This window comes from Callorhinus ursinus, unplaced genomic scaffold (genome assembly GCF_003265705.2).
Source record: "Callorhinus ursinus isolate GAN/ISIS: 27379988/994484 unplaced genomic scaffold, GSC_fseal_2.0 scaffold5, whole genome shotgun sequence".
In the NCBI taxonomy this organism is placed as follows: Eukaryota; Metazoa; Chordata; class Mammalia; order Carnivora; family Otariidae; genus Callorhinus; species Callorhinus ursinus.
The window spans coordinates 33287981-33308810 of NW_027397067.1; the positions used below are offsets into that span (position 1 = coordinate 33287981).

General features: G+C 35.4%; 1 protein-coding gene and 1 pseudogene across 10 annotated transcripts in view; both read left to right on the plus strand.

Annotated features, from left to right (window-relative positions):
- The window catches only part of RALYL (RALY RNA binding protein like), a 682789-nt gene that overhangs the window by 374258 nt on the left and 287701 nt on the right, over positions 1-20830 (plus strand). The gene's annotated exons all lie outside the window — the stretch shown is intronic.
- Positions 13968-14112, plus strand: LOC112823757 (U2 spliceosomal RNA; annotated as a pseudogene).

Consider the following 20830-nt stretch of genomic DNA (forward strand, 5'->3'; position numbering starts at 1 on the left):
TAGATTTAATCATAATATTATGTACGATAAGCAACAATCAGTGTATTTTTTTCTTCAGTCATTTACTTGTTGGTTTGGGAAAAAAAGAAGACTCATTAAAACTTCCATTTTAGACTGAAGAAGTGAACAACTTTTATTTATGTATACTCTAAAATTTTGTTTCTTCTTTACCTTAGAACTATAAATAAAACAAGCAGTGAACTTAAGGATTAAGGAATACTGTAAGGCATACTGTAAAAATACTGTAAGGAAATCTTAGAAAAGACTTTTTAAAGCATGTATTTTGATAATATAAATAAAACTTAGTTTTACAGTGAGATGTTTAGGTTTATTTCAAATTACATGAGAACACATGGCTGGAGTTTAGAAAAATTGTGCCAACTTTTATTTTGCCCGGGACTGTAGACAAATCAGTAGCTAAACTGGATGGCATATGCATTTGGACTTCTTGTGATCAGATTTGAATGTCTTCAGGCAATACATTTGCTCTCTAGGTTGACACAGGTGTCATCACCACTCCCAGGAGCAGTATGGCTGGACGTTAAGGCCAGTCTCTGGTAGCGGACTGCTTGAAATTGAATCCCGCATTTGCTTAATGTGTGACCTAGGGCACATTACTCAGAGCCTTAATTTATTTATCTGTAAAATGCAGGGCATCATAGTATCTACCTTCTAGCCTTTGTGTAAGGGTTAAATGAATATATTGTATATCGCCCGAAACAATACCTGCCATGTCACATAAGCCAGCAACAATTTTAACAGTATTAGTAGCAATAATAATAGAAATGTATTTCACCTGCCTGGCTCCTGAAGACATTTGAACTTGCAACAGAAGCTCTAAACCTTAGTCAGACTTTTATACTGTTCCAGAACATAATGACGGGTGGTTATTGGCAGAACTCCTGGCCAATCTGCATTCTGTTCTAGAGACATCTCCTTCTCTTCTTGTAATTGCACCATCTTGACTGTCTCCCTGCTCACTGAACTTTTGACTGTACATAGAGGCTGACAGGTGTTTTCCCAGAGGTGACACCAACTGCTTCACACAGCTGTTATCTGACAGTGTTCAGGTCTTTCTGAGGAGAGCGCGTGCTGGAAAGGCCATCAGACAAGCAAGCCAACAGTTGCATTTGGCATAATTACACACTTCTCGAGGGAAGGAAACAGTCAATCTCACAGTTTTTAGTCAGGTTGACACTATCCACCTATTTTGCAAGGTACATTCACAAAGTTCAAATAGTTGATTGACTGAAGCTGAGAAGAAAAGACTAAATGTCAGGCTTTTAAGATGAAACCGGTGGCAGCTCTCAAGCAGCCTGGCAGATAGAGTGAAGTCTGGAATTAAGAGTGACAGAGAAACGAATGGTGAGTGGTAAAGAGAAGCCTGTGTTCACTGGGAGAAAAGAAGTTAGCCTGTGGTTAGAGTGTGCGTGGTTTTTGACGAGGGGTGGAAAGGCTAACACATATACTGATTTACGTGTGCCCAGTTATTTTAACATTCGAAGAGAAACGTCCACTTTTGAACTGTAATGCATTTTGAAATCTTCTTACTTTTGAAATGTCAACGTGTTCTTCTTTTTTTTTTAACAGCTCCTAAGATATTGAGATTCTGTTTAAAGATCATCTTATTTACTACATTTTTATCACTCCTGGTCTCTGCTTTAAAAGATGTGAAAATCTAGAAAAATATAAATCGGCTACATTGGTAAGAGGTCAGAGGGGCGAGAAAATAAATTTAAAGTTAACGAGAAAATATGTGGAAAGTTTTGATTCAAGCTATTTTAGTGTAAAAATAAAGAATTTAAAATAATGAGAATTTTAAATAGTTACAACAAAACAGTAAATAAAGCATCTTTGCTTTAATAACATTCACCATCTGATGTGACAGCGTTAGCTTTCCTGTGTGTGTTTCTAAAACAAAGTCTTATTTTCTCCCTATTTTAGAGTGATAGCAATTAAAATTCACCTATCAGTGACTGGGGTTACAGAAGTTATTAGATAAACTAAAATTCGTCCTCTTACTTTTCATAATTGCCAAAAATTGTGGCAAGATGAGGGTTATTAAATAGATTCTGTTCTATTTATTTCCTAAATGTCTAGGTTTTGCAGGAGAGTATAATGGTTCTGTCCAATAGATACATCAGTTGAAGCACAGTTAAATTTTAAATCTTCAGGAGTCAAAAAAACAATAATAAGTAAAAGGCCATGGGTAAAAATTAGTATATTTTATGTAACCCACTGTCCAAAATATTATTCATTTCAATGTGTAATCAATATAAAAACTATTGAGACTATGTCCAAAATATTATTTTGGTGGTGAATCAGTGTAAATTATGAATAAGGTTTTTTTACATCTCTTTTCATACTAAGTTTCAAACTCTGGTGTGTATTTCACACTTAGGCACATCTCAGTATAGTCAATAGCCACACGTGGCCAGTGACTAGCAACCATAATCAACAGCACAGATTGAGATCATTTTACCTTCATTCCATTCTTTCACTCATTATGTTCTTGAAATCCATAAATGAAATATTAATTGTAGATGTATTTTATGATCTATATTACACACTAAACTATATTTTCAAGTTCTCTTTGGTAATGGTCTATTTTAGCTAAAGAATGTCTGCTGTTAGAGGTGTATCTTAGCATTATGATTATTGTTTTAAAATTGTTAAAAACATTGTTCCAATTGCTATTGCTGCATAACATATCACCCCAGATTTTATCAGGATAAGACAACCATTTTATTATGCTCACAGATTCTGTGGTCAGTGTTTAAAAAAGCAGAGCAGGAGTGGTGTGTGTCTGATACACACATTCTGGAGCTTTGAATGTGAGACTAGAAGGCTGTAGTATGGCTCAGTGTCTGGGAACTGGAGTCATCTGGAATCTCTGTTCACTTGTGTATCTGGTGTCTAATCTAGGATAATGCAAAGGTAAGAACTGCTACCCGTAGCACCTACTCATGGCCTCTCAGTGTGGCCTGGCCTTCTCACAGCATGGCAACTCCGTGGTTAAGCTTTTTACACGCAGACCCAGGGCTCCAAGGGCAGGTGTTCCTGCAAATAAGACCCAAGTTGCATTGCCTCATAGGGCTTAGCCACAGGAGTACCACAATGTCCTTTCCTCTCCTTTCCATTGGTTGCAGATTAGCCAAATTCAAAGGGCATTGACAGAGGCCTCACCTCTCCATTTGAGTGTCAAAAAAACATGAGACCATATTTAAAAACCACCACATAATTTTGCTTTCTGAAACTTTGTTTTCCCATACCCATAGTAAGGCGTGATGTATGAAGTCTGCTCAGTTTTTATCTATTGTAACTCCAGATGTTCACTCACTATACACAGAGATTCACCAGAGTTTCAATTTCTCTAGGCCGACAGTTTGGCATAATGCCATCCTGTTGCACACATAATTTATAGAATTGTGAGGACTGCATTAACTGATAACGTAGTAAGTATTCTGCAGAGGGTTGGCACACTGTATGTGCTCAATAACTGTTAGGTTTAAGTGTTTTAGAGAGCTATTAATATAACCATGAATCTTTGTTTAAGTTCCAGCTCTACCCCTTGCAACAAGTTTTGCTTTAATTAAATTACTGAAATTCTCTAAGCCTCTATATCTCTTTTGTTACTGAAGGTAATAATAGCCCATTTTATAGGATATTAATATTATTAAATGGAATAATCCATATAAAATGCTTATTATAGTGTCAGGTACACAGTAAGCAATGTATTTTATGAAAATTTGTCCAGAATTTTTAAATATGACAAATTTCTTAATAGAAAATTCCACGGAGAAAAGATTTTTAATCAACAATGGAGTAGTTATCTATTCCAATCAATAGAGAGAGATTCTGGGGCAGTTTAATTATGATATATTTTATTACATAAAATTACTTGTGTTCTTGAAATAGTCTAAGATTAATCAAATCAAGTAAATTTCTATATTGGTATTAACAATCACTGGGCATCTATTTAAAACATTTATATAAAATTAGGGTAATTAGGTGTCTTTTTACATGACTGATTCTTATCTTAGTATAAAATGTTAAGAAAATACTTCCACAAAAACCTTCATTGTGATTTCCCTATCTATAAATTTCAGTGTATCTGAGTCCTTCCTAAATGGCTAAGAAATTGCTGGTCGTTTTGCTGCTCATATGCGTATAACCATAACTTCATACTCCAACAATGACTATTACAGCTTAAAACTGGTTAATTTTGACCAATAAATATCAAAGAAATCCTTGAATTTTAATGATAACTACTGTTACAACAAATGTAACTTGGACTTTCGTTCAAGTTATACTTTTATTTTCTGAAGAGTGCAAAGGCATAAATCCACAAAGAATCATACAATCCTGGAAATGGTTTATCAGGCTGGCGTGTTATCCTCAGCTCTTTCGGCATCCTACAATGTAACTAACTTGTTAAAGGATCTCTGGGCTGTCAGTTCTTCACTTGACCCATTTGATTTGTATTGCTACAAATATTGAATATTTTCTGGAACATTGCTATTATCCTCCTATTTATAGTTCACAGATGTTGGTAAGAAGGCTATTTAAGGGGAGCCTGGGTGGCTCAGATGGTTAAGCGTCTGCCTTTGGCTCAGGTCATGATCCCAGGGTCCTGGGATCGAGTCCTGCATCGGGCTCCCTGCTAGGCGGGGAGCCTGCTTCTCCCTCTGCCTCTGCCTCTCTCTCTCTCTCTCTCTCTCTCTGACTTTCATGAATAAATAAATAAAACATAAAAAAAGAAAGCTATTTAAAAATCTAGATGGTGTTCAGTGAAAACATCAGTGAGAAAGAGTTGTGTTCTTGTCTTCTCTCAGCTGCTAACAAAATCACTGACTTTGAACTCGTCCCCAAACCCTGTATAATGGTTACTGTGGCCTAGAACCTATAAGGACAACTACCTACAAATAATTTCATAAAATATGCTATAGATTTGTGTCTCATTGTAATTACCAATATTAAATATACAATATACTAAAAGCTACTTGTAGCTTGGAGTGCTATGAGACACTAATTTAAATTTCCTTTACTCCTAAATAATCAATGACATTCTTGACTTATTTCCTGAACTCCATCCATCTGCACACTAAGACATTGAGATGCCTTAGTAACAGACATCATGATAATGATTTGGTCTTTGATTTCCTTGTCCCTGTGTTCTATTTTTCTGGTAAAACTGATCCAACATTTCTTTGATCTTCTGACAAATAGCAATGCTCTTTTCATGAAAAAAAATAACTTTATAGACTTCTTACTCTTCAGTTCACATGTGAACTTACTGAAATCAGAATCGTGGCTGGCTAGGGTAAGAATGCTTCCAGATTGTTGAGTTGGAAGGTTTCGATTTAATTGTTGATTTCCTGAGTACAAGTAATAAAGCAGTTGATGAAAGCTGTATCTGTATGTAGTAAACTTTCTTCCTATTTACTTTCAGATCTTATAATGATCTTTAAATTGTTTTATATTTCTGGGGCGCCTGGGTGGCTCAGTCAGTTAAGCATCGGACTCTTAATTTCCAGCTCAGGTCATGATCTCAGGGTTGGGAGATGGAGCCCCACATTGGGCTCTGCACTGGACATGGAATCTGCTTAAGATTTTCTCTCTCCCTCTCCCTCTGCCTCGCCCCTCCTTCCTCTCCCTATCATCATCATCAGCAGCAGCAGCAGCAGCAGCAGCAGCAGCATCATCATAGTTTCATATTTCTGATAGAGTAAAGGAAACATCCCTGCATAATCATAAAACTTACTAAAGAAAAAAAAACCTAACATTTTTGATGAAATAGTATTGCTTAGGTGCCAGGCATTTATTGGAGACTAAATTATCTTATATTACTAAACCCTTGCAATAACTTGTGATGTAAATTACCACCGAAGAGTCAAGAAAACAGAGGCTTAGAAATGTTGAACTAGTAAGCTGAAGTTATTCAGTTGGAAAGGTTCAGAGCTTGAAAATAACACATGATTGCAAAGTTTAGCTTACTCACATATTTAATGATAGTGGATATATTTTTAATTAGAAAAAAATCTGGATGGTATCAGAACAGATTGTTTGGCAGAACACATAGAGAGGAATTTGTAGAAACAAATGTACCACAGTCACAAAAATTTTTACCTTTCTTAAATATCTATATATATTAAATATTTAATAAGTATATTTAGGGATATATTCCATTTAATGGGGATTTAGTCATTATTTATTATTATTCTTTTAAAAAGTTACTAATATTTAAATGGTGTTTTCTTTCAAGTTTCTTTTTCCATGAAGTAATATCATTTTGTAATCACTTGAGATATGCAGAAGCAAAAGAAACATGACTAAAGCTTGTGTTAAAAATTCATGAGTCAAAAAAAAAAAAGAAAGAATGATCAGATAGCGATAATAGGTCCACTAAAACATACCTCTTTTCATCTCTTCATCTGTTCTTAGGATCATAAAGAAACTGCTAGAAAGGTGATCTTTCACTTCCATTAAAAGCTTTTTATGAACAGTTTTCCCTAGAGCAACTCTGTTCTATGCCATGTTACTCAGAATCTAGGGTAATGCAACCCTTGTTTCTGCCTTAATAGTTGTTCAGTGATTAATGTATTCAGGGTCCTTCTTGACTTGAGACGTTTGCGTCAACCTTCTCCCAGAATGTGTGCTTGAGCTCTTATGGCTGTTATGGGTATTTTTTTATAATGGTGATGAAATTGCATTAAGCAATTTAGAATCTTTCACTTTCCTTTTCAATATTAGGTATTGATGTATATGCCATGATGTCACTCATTCTTTCCCTGAATGCATTAAACTTCATTCTCTGTGTTTATGTCTGGTTTGTCTAATTTGGAATAAAAGCCCTCTGGAAAAAGTCTCATTTGATGCTATGTACATTGTAAAGTCATTGCATGAGCTCAGTAAAAGTTTATTAATTAATATAGTTGTCAACATTATTAGTGGATATTATTGATTCATAGTAGTGATAAGAAGCATTTATTATTATTGGAAGGAGGTACTAGACCTAAGTTTTCTTAACGAGGGAAATATAGTTAATGTGTGTACATATACGTTATGTGTAAACACACACACATACACATATGTTACATATACATATATGTGTATAGATATTCAGCAGCTGTTGTTTTTCATGTCCACACTGTAATAGAAAATGTTTTTAGATGAACATTTTATGCCTCAGTTAAATACACTTTAATAATCATGAAAATAAGCCAAAATGCATCTAAATTTTTTTCCATTGTCACTTTAGTTAATTTTACAAATGCTTATTTTATCTATATTAACATATGCCAAATGCACCTGGTCACCTGCTGTGTATTGGAAACAAAGGAGAAACAAGAACCGTCCCCTGTCTTAACGTGCCCATCATGCAAGGGGCACACAGGTAAGTAGGCACTTGCACTCGGGCTGCTGAATGCTGAGACAGGGCGTCATGTGTGGAAAAAAGAAAGGTGTGGACTCCCTTAGGAAATTTGCTTTTTTTAGACTACTTGCCTGATTCCAGTAGGGGACTTGCCTTGTTGAGCACTACCATGCACTAGCCAAATTTAAGCTCCAAAAGAAACTTGGGAGGTATTTGATTTCCATTTTCACATGAGAATACCAACTTGGGAGAATTTATGATGAACATCCAAGATTACAGAGCAGACGTTTGAATCCAGTTTTGCCATACTCGAGGCCTAAACTCTGAATCCTTAATAACTCCCTAAATACAGAAGCCTTAAGATCCAATTAGGAAATTAAGAAGCTTTCTCTTTTGATGTATTAATAAATGTATAATGAACCTATAATTTGAACTATTGATAGTTATTGTCCATATAAGATTAGCAACTCTTTAAATGCTCAGTCCTAAGCTAATATGGTAAAATTGAGCTGGAAAATCATACTGAGTAATGTTTTCTTTTCTTTAAAAAACTGCCCATTGCAGGTTTCTGTTGGTCCTGGGGCTAAGGTTTACCCCATATTCTTATTTTTTATGAATGTATCTCATGGCCTGGTAATGCTATGGACTTATCGGAGAGGCATGTTCTTTCATATGTTTTGACCCAGTATTATTAGAGTATGACATAATATATTTTTGTGATCCCTGCATCACTGTAAGAAAATTATATGACTCTTTTTGGTTCACTTTGTCTGGATTAAGGAGCAACACTGGTGTCTCAGCTGTCCAAGTCTGAAAAATGGATTGCTACTAAACGTAAGCACAACCATCAGTAACTTCAGCACAGGCTCCAAGTAGCAATACTTGCGCTTGAGGAGAAAAAAAGCAGAGATATAGCACAGTTAAATGCAAATTTATTTTGACTTGATGTTGCCTTTTATGTGTTCATAGAACGTAGGGTTATAGAATAAAAATACATTGTAAGTGGACCTTTTCTTCACTCAGTTTTGCCATTCACTCAGTTTTGCCCCCACCCCCAATATAGGACTTATTCTAATCATCAGAATGATGGCAAAACTGAAATACGATCTCAGCCGAATGTTAGAGTATCAGATTAGATTTTCTGTTAATTTCTAGGTTTACTTAAAGTCACAAGCTTCTTTGAGATTGAATAAAAAGAGGGTAGTAAGATCTAGAGAATCACTCACTTTTAAGACATTGATAATTGACTTTAACCTGCAATTCATTTCGTCTTCAGAGTGATCACATTGAATTTCAGAAGCATTATGTTACTTTTTAAATGTTATTTTTAAATATTTGTTCCCCAAATTTTGTTCTAGCCGTACTTGTTCTATCAGATAGAATAAATACAAATAAGTAGTTTATATTTAAAAAGTGTTGTGCAAACAAAATTAAGTATTTTTTTCTGTAATACTTTTCAGAATTTTTCATCTCCCAGGGAAGAGGTAAAGTATGCCACATTTCCAAACTAATTTCAGGAGAACTTCTATGATTCAAAACCAAAATGAAGGATTTTTTTCCAAGCAAAACGCTGTAACATGCTGAAGTTATTAACTGAAATTTTAAATTAAGTACTTGTATGTATATAAAACATAAGGACCAATGGAATGGGACTCTCTAGATGACTCAGATTATTGCTGAAACTCCAAAATTGAGAACAACAGATAATAAATAGTCCACAATCTGCTAAGAATGTCTAAACACATTCATAACTGACAACAGATGTGCTCGATAGTTTTAACTCTCCATCAACCCGTGTAAGAGAGGTTCAGAAATCCAACAGAATGGTGTCAGAAAGCCACGGTAGAGTTGTCAGCTTCATGGAGAATATTGTGTGATTTCATATGCCCTCCTCTATTTTCTACCGATGTCCCCCCAACACACATATATGGACGCACACAGGAGGAGAATGGGGTTTTCTTCTCTAAGCCAAGGGAACCACTTTTAAAACTTTGGGGTTTTAAAACCCCGAAGGTCCAGGGTAGCATTATTCTTCTCAGTTGATGAAGTGCTCAGTTATAGAAAGGTGTTGGACTAACATTGCATTTGAGGAACACTCAGTAAGATAATTCTTGAGAGAGCTTGGCCCAGTTCATTACATAAAGGAATGTATATGAACATAGTGACTATTACCTGATTCTCATGCCTTTTTTTTCCCAAGCTTTGAGCAGTTATGGTAAAAAAAAAAAAAAAAGTGGGGGAGGCAGTATAAGGGAAAAGGTCTACATTACTGCATTTGCAGAATGTGTATAATGTGCAAGTTTGCAGTGGATGAAGTGGTTCAAGTGATCAAGATGGCTTGCACATGAGAGCTACCAGATAAGGCAGAAAGAAGTATAAGATGTGCCACTGGGAACAGTTGCTGGGGTGGGTGGAGTTTTAGAGCACACCTAACCCATTTGAGGGAATTGTGTAGTCCTATACAAAGGGAATGTGTTATAAGGCAGTGTATCTGAAGAAGTCACAAATGTGCCCCACAGAAAGGCCAGTGTTCATAGATGTGCCACAGTGGAGGGGCATGGCATGATGGTCAGCAAGCATTAGCCAACTGAGAACTACAGAGAAACTAGTACAAAAAGACTTCTGCACTTCTGCCCAAAATCCCCTTCCTTGCACTGACCCTTAAGGAGAGCTAAAGACTAAGCCTTAACCCCTTCTCCAATGGGTGTTCTGGACCCAAAGTTCAAGCCCAAAATGAAGGGGGAAAAGTGCAGCTAACTGGATGTAAATGTGAAGTTTAGATTTATTTAGGACCAGAGTTATTAATAACTGAGTTGTTCTTGTTCTTTCCCCCACCCCCAATATAGGACTTACTCTAATCATTGACAGTGACTCTAATGCTATAAAATCTCATGGAGATGTATTACAGGGACCTGAAAGGGATTCTGCAAAAGCATATTGAACATACGGATTTGAGGAAAATACAGCTTTTTCTCTAATTATATCTTATTAGATTCAACCTGTCTAATACGCCAGTTATAGACATTACGTTTAATTTCCATGTCATTAATTTTATGTTAACTTATCAAGTTATTATATTCAACTAAAATAATACAAATTTACTAACTTCAGATGAGATTGATTCTACAAAGAACCTAGAATACAATATATATATTGTATATATACAAGTGCATATTAAAATATAAAATATCTTATGAAATATTAATGAATATAATTCATTGTGAAAATATATATTTTTAAACATCAGATTATGGGCGCCTGGGTGGCTCAGATGGTTAAGCGTCTGCCTTTGGCTCGGGTCGTGATCCCGGGGTCCTGGGATCGAGTCCCGCATCGGGCTCCCTGCTCCTTGGGAGCCTGCTTCTCCCTCTGTTTCTCTCTCTCTCTCCCTCTCTCTCTGTGTGTCTCTCATGAATAGATAAATAAAAATCTTTAAAAAAAAACATCAGATTATGCATCAGGAAAATACTTTTAAACAGCTAATATGTATTTTATTATTTTAATTCATAGCTAAGAACCCAACTATTATATTAATCATATTCGGCTGATAATATCTGGTAATGGCTACTTAAATTAACTATCTGTATCAAAATTTAGGAGAAGAACAATAAGAATGCCAAAAGGGAAAAAGAAACATATGCATATAAAATAAACTCAGACATTCTGTTTTGTAAAATTATTAAAAATTCATATATAATATTTCTATATCATGTAGCTGGTGGCAAAGACATCAATCATCATATTATCTGTACATTGAACATGAAAAATTGATTGTGTTCTAATGAAAGGATCTAATTAGTTAGAGAAATGAAGAGAACATATGAAAGCTCTTTAGCTCCAATAGCCATACATTATCATTAATAACACTGAACACTATGTGGTTTAATTCCTCTGCTCTGAACATTTTGGAACACACAGTCTTCCTAATTCATTTCTTTAGAGAGAGGTCAGATAATTAATTTATCATTTTCCTAAAAATAACAAGTGGAAATATCACATGAAATCCATGCAATGGTATTCAGAGGTTTTGTACTTCAATTTTTTTTTCAGTTCTTGCTAAACTTCCACAGGTAAATAACATTAAGCTTATGCATACTCATTGGTTCAATATATAATTGCAAAGCTCATTCAGTAATTTTTGTAGCATGTCCTGTGATCATAAAATTATGCTGTAACCTTGCTATAGCCATAAAACAGAATCAAGATTCAAAATTATTTCAACACGCTGGAATTCAAGGTCGAAATCGGTAAGATGAAATTTAACAGGGGAAACGAAAACTTGTATATTTGGACTTAAATGATCATTTGTGCAAATGTCACATAGGGAGATGTATGCTGAGAAATGAATGGCTGAATAAGAGCCCAGTCAAGACTGAGATTACACAACATTTGAAGGATGCTTCTGCAGAAGGAGGATTAGAGCTGCAAGTAGGTGAGACTATAGAATTTCTCTTTAGGCAGTTTTTAATTCAAGAAATAATATGTTAACAACCACAGCTATCAAATACGGAAATGAGTGTTTTGCAAGGTGGTGAGTGCCTTCTCTGCGGTGTCCTTGGATGCTTCCAAGCAATGACTGTATATGTCATGAAAGCTGATTATATAAAAGGCATTTCTGCAATCAAATCCGGAAGAAATAATTAACTCTAAGAATCTTGCATTGTATTTTTTTCTCACTTATGTAACCCGCTGACATTCTTATTGGCATTTATATTCTGTCTTACTAAGTATAGGTATTTATGTAGATGTCTAGTTCATTTCTAGTTTTATTTTCCTATGCAGTAAATTCCAAAAGATTAGTACCGCATTTTACTTATATTCCTTGTCTCCTGTAGGAGGTCTAGAAGCCTTGAACTAAAAGCACACCAAAAACTTTGGGTATATTATGAAATTCATGTATAATAATAGCACTTTCTTGAACAACATATAAGAGAAATATTTGCCACATTATTAAAATGATATTTTCATGAGCGAAACAGTTCAAGAACTATGCAGAGTCTGAGGTTTTACCCAACTTGCATGCTAACAAGTTAGCCTATCTCAGTTTTATGGATGTTGTCTGAACACCCAAGATTCTTGGGTCAGAGGATACCACAATTTCATGAATGTTAACAGAAGGCCCGAGACTCCTAGATTAGAGACGGAGGATTTGATTACTCACAATACAACAGAAAGCATGAGAATCAGCATATGTCAGTCAGTTCCTCAAGCTATCATAGCACAGAGGAGTGACACAGATGAGCCAAGATAGTGCATGCATGCCCGGGCGGTGGTATTACAGGACAGAAACCTGAGCTTGCTTAGGAAACCCCAAATCTTTTATAATGGGTAGTAACTGGTTTTCTTCTGTTCCAGAGGGAAAAAAATAGGATCCTATCTTCCTATGCAGTTTGCTATACAAAGGTCTTTGAAAGAGTTCAAAGAAAGTTTAGTTAGTACCTCTCATAGGACACACAGAAGCACAAGAGACCCATGGAGAACTGTCTCCCAACAATGTAATTCATAAAATCCTTCTACATTGTGAACGAAAAGTGGCACTTTTTGAGCCAGACTTTGGTGTAGCACTGTGTGATAATGATGGGGAAAAGGAAAGAACATGAAAAAATTCATGGAAAATGAAATTTACATATCCATCGTGTCAGAAGTGACTTCATGACTATGAATTATCATTAGATAAATAATTAGAACTTAGTATCTGCCGTGACTGTCTATTGAATCTCATGATATTTGTGACTTTTATTTATTGTTAGGACACCTCTGAGTTTACCTTCTTTCTCTTTTGTTGTTCAGTTGCTACTTTTGTACCTTTATTCATCTGTGTTATAGCTTTTATTTTACTGGCCACATAGGTGAGCAGCTAACCAGAGCATTTGTAGGCGAGGGAGGGCTGGTGATCCTAATCAGGATGGAAGTCTTAAAAAAAAGAAAAAACAAAACAAAACAAAACAAGAACCCACGATCTATAAAATACAATTTCCGAAAACTCAGGCCCTCTATAAACATTCCTGTAATTTACTTGGTTTCCATACCTCAGACCAGCAATTCTATTTAAAAGCCATAGGAAGATTATCATGAAAATACACAGGGACAGAACTCTTCTTTACTTTAAAAGTTTTAGAGATAAGTTTCTTTTTAAAAATAGCAGTGTTCATTCTACTCAGAAATAACCAAGGCTTTCATTCTCCTTTTTTTTTTCTCTATAGACAGACACAGTTTGTAAATTGATACAGATCTGACTGTTTAGGATATCCAAAATGCATGGTTTAAATTTCTTTAAACTCTGTTGAAATTTTGCTATAAATAATCACTAAGTTTAATCTCACTGAATCTGTTGTCATCATTAACATCAAACACTATTTATGAAATGCTCAATTGAATATGGGCCTTTGAATACAATTGATCAAAGATAATTAATGATCCCCAAATCAAGTATATGATTTTAATGGGATATATTATGCCACAATAGCACCTGGAACAGAGGAAAGAGCCAGTAACTTTGGTTGAACTGAGCTTACTGTGTTTATGAGGACAAAGAATTAAAATTACAACTTTCATAAAGTGTTCCAATTATCATAAAAAAATGAAATAACTTATCGCTTCTCGGCCTTTTGGCTAAGATCAAGTGTAAAGAATGAAGTATCTTATTTTGTTATTAGATTTATTTCTGCCTTTATCACCCTCTGATTTACACAGAAGAATAAAGATATCTGTCCACTAACAGATAAGCATTGCTTCATGTAATATACACATTTTTAGCCCCATAACCTAAATGAGAATCACTGAGACATGCTTCTTGGGTGAATGCACTGCATTGCTGATCTCTAAAACTGCATTAAGAGCACCAACATTGGACTCCACATTACGTTATCATAGGTGACTGTTTTTACACTTCATCTACTTATGATAAATTTTTAAATGTATTTGTTTGGATCTTATCCTTTCACTTTCAAATAAGAATAATGAAATGACTATTCCGTTCATTTCAGGGGGTAAATAAAGGATATATTTAAAGATTAGACTGAGGTTCCAGAAACCTACAGACTGCCCCTTGTTCTTTCAGTGTAATGAAGTGGTTCTGAGGCACAGGCGTTGGTGAAAAGAGAAGTGAGTGGAATTCTGAGTCTACCCCTAACGCTTTGTGATTATAGGAGGTTACTTAATCGTACCAGTTTGGTCCTCAGTTTCCTCCTCTTTAATGGGGACAAAGCCTACCAGATTACAGTCATGCACATCAAATGATATAATATATACAAAAGACTGAGTGCAGCTTCTTGCACATATTAAACCACATGATTTCAGCTTTTCTGGGTCTCAATTTCCTCAACTCTAAAAATAGGATTGGACTATATGATCTCTAAGGATTGTCTAGCTCTAACTTCATAGGCAAATTGTGCATCCTCTTGTATTTTTACTTGGGGTTCCTCATTTGCTATTGCCTGTGATTCTGCTTAGTTTTGCTATCTTTCTAACTTCTTTCTAATGCAGTTTTTTAATCCTTTGACTATGTAGGATCTAGGGACTAGAACATAAATATATGATCATAAATGTATTCCATGTTATCATGACAGATATCTAATATTCAGACATGGCATGTCAGCATTTTTCATGCATAATCTTGCCACTCTCCTGACTCTAATTCACCTTTGATAACTAAATCACTGATGAGGACCAAAAGGAGAGAGAGAGAGAAAGAGAGAGGTGGTGAAGGTGGCGGGGGATGGGATGCAGCGGGGGGGGGGGGGGTTGGGATTGAACATGTCAAGGATTCTGCGGCCCAGATACTCTGAGATTATCATTGTGAAGAACGGGGATAGGGTATGACTGATACTGTAGGCATCTAACAGAATTAGAGCTCTGGGATGCAGATTCTGTTTTCACTGAGAACAGCTCTTGACATGCAGAAATGAGCCTCACATTTGTAAAGGCCAATTGACCAAATGTTATTAGGCAGTAAACTCAATTGTCTCCTAAAGTCTAGACATACCTGCTACTATGTTAGACACCTAAAGTAGGTTAGAAACTCTTTTTCAGCATGAACGTTAGCAATAAGTGGTGTCTCTAGTATCTTTAATCAGAAAATTACCAGAGAGGTAATTTAGGATTTATATGGGAGGCATATTATTCAATAATTACCTATTTTAATAAAAAGTATATCCATCTTTTGAGGTCGTAACTGTAGAGGTTTTAATTTTAGGTGGGAAGATTAATACATATACATATAGATAACTAATGCCCTCATGGCCGATGTACCGTGCAGAAGCTCAGATGGCTTCTTCTCTGTCGTGCCAATGTAGTTACAAGTGTGGGACTCATATTAGGTGATTGTTGATATCTCTGATATATCCCACTTGTTTCCCTAGATTATAAGTAGCTAGAGGACTATATCTTAGTCATGGATATAACACTGGAACACATAAAGCCCCATCATCTGTGCCACTGAGTGATATATGTGCTGAAAGAAGATGAAGTTGGTCACTTGATTTTCTCTATTATCTAAAAATCTCAAACGTCATATTCATATCTCTTAAATGAATACTTTAGTGTCTTTTGAAATATTTCTGTAAATTTCATTATACTTTCATTCATAAAAAAAAACTGGTTCTTTCTCTGAAAGATCTTTAGTCGTTTCCTAAGTTGGGACCTATGGGGTTCATTTGAGTAGCACTGGGTTTTTTTTCTTTGGCTTCAGTGAAAATACTCTGTGCATCTTCTATCTCAGCGGCTCAGTGTGATATGAAAAGTAAGTTGGTGTGCCTCTCTCATTCCATGACATGGGGAATGCACCTTTCTTCTTCCTTATAGAACCTTATAAAATGTCCCTTTCTCCATCAGGCTTTCTTGAAATCCCCAACACAACTGGTTTAAATGTCATCTCAGCTAACAGTATTTTGTAAATACTTTTGCTATAGTAGTCCTCAATTTGTCTTATAGCCTGTTATCTTTGTTTTGTCTCCTTTGTTTAAACTGTGGATTACCTCATTCAACCAACTGCCCACATCTCTCGGTAATGTCACAGTGAGGATGTCCTCTTTGATTCCTGCACATTGGAGTAGAAGAGACAAACAATCCACAAGCTCTCTCATGCTCACTTGCACCCAGCCCATATGACAATGAACAGTATGGCATACTTTAAAAATTCTGACCTACAAAATATTATTTCCAAAGAGCCAGCTACTGTGTTAATATTACCCTATATTATTCCCAAAGGAAAGAAATATTTTTGCTCTTCTCAGAATTGGCTGATTGTTACCAAAACAAGGTTGTAGAATATATCTGCTTCTAAAAATACTTCTCTCTTTACCATACCACATAAATAAAAATTTGTCTCTGCATCTTAAGTGATCTGTATGCTGAGGACAGAGAGACCACACACTGAACAAATGTTATAATTTTGTTACTTTCAAATGTTCACATTAAATTACAATTATACAATAAAAAGCCTTTTCCTGGGATATCTTTAATACCATACTTTTAAAAAATTGTGTTTCTGTAAACCTCAGGGTTCCCAAGGTGAAATTGGTTCCCTTAAAAGAAAGTAGAGGCCACAGTAGATTTATTTTATATGTAAGATATGTCACCTTTGGACACTGTATTAGTGTCCCAGGGCTGCTGTAACAAAGTACCACAAACTGCATGGCTAAAATAATAGAAATTTATTTTCTAACAGTTCTCGAGGTTAACAGTCTGAGATGAAGGTGTCAGCAGTATTGGTTCATTCTGCGCCTCTGGTGACAGCCAGAAATCTTTGGTGTCCCTTGGCTTGTAGCCGAGTCACTACAACCTCAGCCTTGTTGTCACATGGCATTTTTCCTGTGCATCTGTGTCTCTTCTTTTTTTTTAAGATTTTATTTATTTATTTGATAGAGTGAGAGAGCACAAGCAGGGGGAACAGTAGAGGAAGAGGGAGAAGCAGGCTCCCAGGGAACCCGATGCGGAACTCGATCCCAGGACCCTGAGATCATGACCTGAGCCGAAGGCAGACGCTTAAACATCTGAGCCACCCAGTCACCCCTGTGTCTCTTCTTTTAAGGTAACCAGTGATGTCGGATTAGGGCTCACCCTAATGATTTTATTTTAACCTGATTACAGTAAAGATACAGTTTCCAAATATAGGCACATACATTCGGTCCTAGGGATCAGGACTTGAACTAATTTATTTGTATCAAACGCAGTGTGTTCAGAACATATGTGTTCAGCAGACAGTTCCACCCTTAACAGGCACCATTTGAAGGTTGAGTCAGAGTTTGTAATTCCAGGACCAGAAAAAAAAAGACAGACACTGTTTGAATTTCATAGCTTTAAGTGTACTAACAAGCACTGTTGGGTGTTTCAAGGTCATTTGTCTATGTGCACTGGAATATCACTTTTATAATAGAAGAACAGTTGGGCATGACACACATCAGAATCACACAAAAACTGTTTTAAATGAATTAACAGGTTTTATAGAAAGATCATTAAGCTTGTAGTCTAGACACTTGATTTTACAGTAGAAGATGCCATTGACGGCATGAATATTGAAACCTAGACTAGTCTCTTAACCCTACTTTTTATAGATTTTCAAAATGTAATTTGTTAAAAAATAAGGGCAAGAAGATGCCTGTAGTATATGTTGAACACATTGATTCTTTTTGAAGTAAAATTTGTAAATTATGTAAAAATATAAAAATCTTCACTTGAACCAAGTTGTCCCCCAGATAAGCTTACAGGAGTTTTTGCTAAACATCCACTGCTAATTACACCCAAGACAGGAATGGTTTCTGCTCATTTGACTTCAGGATCTTCCCTTTAATTTTTATGAAGATTTTTCTGCATGATGGCATAGTTTCATAACATACACTGAGGCAATGTAGACTGTGAAATTGCAGGCATCTTCATGTAAGACCTTCTATTAATATGTTATGGAATCATACAATAGAGGCAAACATGTTATATGGTAACAAGAATGATTTCTTGAAATGGAGAATGTGGAAATGAGGGAGATAGGTATCTGTGTTACACAGCCAGAATTCAAGAGAACAGGAAAAGACACTGATGTAATTTATGGAAACTAAAATGTCATTAAGAAACTGATGGGATCCAGCTTTTTTTTTTTTGTAATAGCTTTTTGAGATATAATTCACATACCAAACTATTCATCTATTTAAAGTCTACAGTTCAATGGTTTTTTGAATATTGACAAAGTTGTGAAACTATCACCATTGTCAATTTTAAAATACTTTCATCACCCAAGTAAAGAGACCCCATACCATTTAGCAGTGACTGCCCTCCATCTCCTGTCCTAAGCAATAGCTAATCTACTTTCTGTCTGCATATATTTGTCCATTATGGACATTTCATATAATGAAATCACACAACATGTGGTCTTTTGTGACGGGCTTCTTTCCCTTAGCACAATATTTTAGTTTCATACAAGATATAGCATGTAGATATACAATATTTTATTTATCCATTCAACAACTGGTGTATGTTTTGTTTTTTCTACTATTTAGCTATTCTGAATAATGTTGAATGTATGTACCCTTGTGTACAAGCTTTTGTGTGCACATTGGTTTTCATTTCTCTTGGGCATACACTTAGAAATGGAATTCCTGAATCATATGGTAACTTTATGTTTAACTTTTGGAAGAATGACAAGACTGTTTTCCAAAGTACCACCATTTTACATTTTCACCAGCAATGTATAAGTGTTCCAATTTCTTCACATCCTTGTCAATACTTATTATTATCTGCCTGTGACTATAGCCAACCTAGTAGATGTGAAACATTGTCTCATTATTATTTCAATTTGCATTTCTCTGAAGGCTAGCCGATGATATTGAGCAGTTTTTAATGCACTTATTGACTCTTTGCATATCTTCTTTGGAGAAATGCCTACTTTAATCAGATATGTGATTTATAAATATTTTCCCTATTCTGTGGATTGGCTTTTCATCTTCTTGTTGATGTCCTTCAAAGCACAAAATGTTTAAATTTTGATGAACTCCAGTTTATCTATTTTGGGGTGTTGCTTGTACTTTAGGTGTCATATCTAAGAAAATTGTCTAATCCAGTATCATGAAGATTTACCTGTGTTTTCTTCTAAGAGTTTTAAATTTTTCGCTCTTACGTTTAGGTCTCTGCTCCATTTTGAGTTAATTTTTGTATATGGTATGAGGCAGGGGTCCAGATTCATTCTTTCTTCTTCTATAAGTCTTACTTTATCAACAACTTAATTCAGACTCTCACCTGTATATCTAATCTTCTCTACCCCACAAATTCACCTCACTCATAACTTCTGATTGATAATAGCTTCTGCAACACAAGCTTTCAGCTGTTTAATATTATATGTGTTCTGTCTTAAAGACCCTGACTTCTGGTCTATCAACCGATAAGTTTTCGCCACACATCTCCAATCTCCAAATCAGAGTCCTGCAAAAGAAAATGTGGCTGCCACTAAACACCATGCTCTCTACTTGGGCAGAGTTTTTGGAAAGATCTGTGGTAGATTATCAGTTGGCTTTTCTTCAGTAAAGGTACACATTTTTTGCATTTACCCTCCAATAGGGGATCAGATGAAACAGAATATGGACATTTAATATATTAAGTAGTGTGTAGCCATGTGCCTTCTGACAGAGCAGAAATCATGGACCTGTTAGAAGGTCCATAGGTCAACCATTTGTGGTTTTTATCTAGCCAATATAACATCTATACACAGACCATTTATAATTTCATAGATTGTATTTTTTTTGTCTCCAGACTGACAACAGTCAACCTGAAAACTTAGAGAATAAACATTATTATAACAGCACAAATCATCATTCCTTCTGTCTGCCATAATCATTACTTCAGGTAAAACCAAGAGTGCTTTTGACTAACAAAAAAAGGAGACGTTTCATGTTAACAGTTGTGAGATTTTTTTTAACCTAAATGATTCCAATTATTGATCCTAGATTGAAATCTTCAAATAAAACTGATTTATTTCTTTAATGGAATATTTAAACTAGAGAAGTCTATCAACTTGGAGTCTCAGCCTGAATGAACCACCTCCATTTAGAAAATTGATCTTCCAGTCACACTTTTATTAACCTTGAATTTTTAGAGCATGGTTGCTTTTACAGAGAGAGAGAGAACGAGAAATTGTCTCCAGTAACATTTTATAGCATTGACAAGTTAGAGTATGGACATTAGAGTGAACTAACTCTCTGGTATATAACCTTTCCACACACCAGCAAAACGAACAATGTGCATATTTAAATATGCAAGCTAGGTAACGAGGAGAGCAATGAGTAAAAGTAAGCACTACTGAATGGGTGATAGGACCCAGTGCATACTGGAAACTCTAATAAAGAGTTTCTAATAATAAAGAAAAAAAACTCCAACAAAAATGGTCATTCCCCAGTGATTACTTTTATTCACCAAATTTTGTATCTCCAAGTTAATGACTTACGGAGCCATGTTTATGAAGAGTTGAAAAGG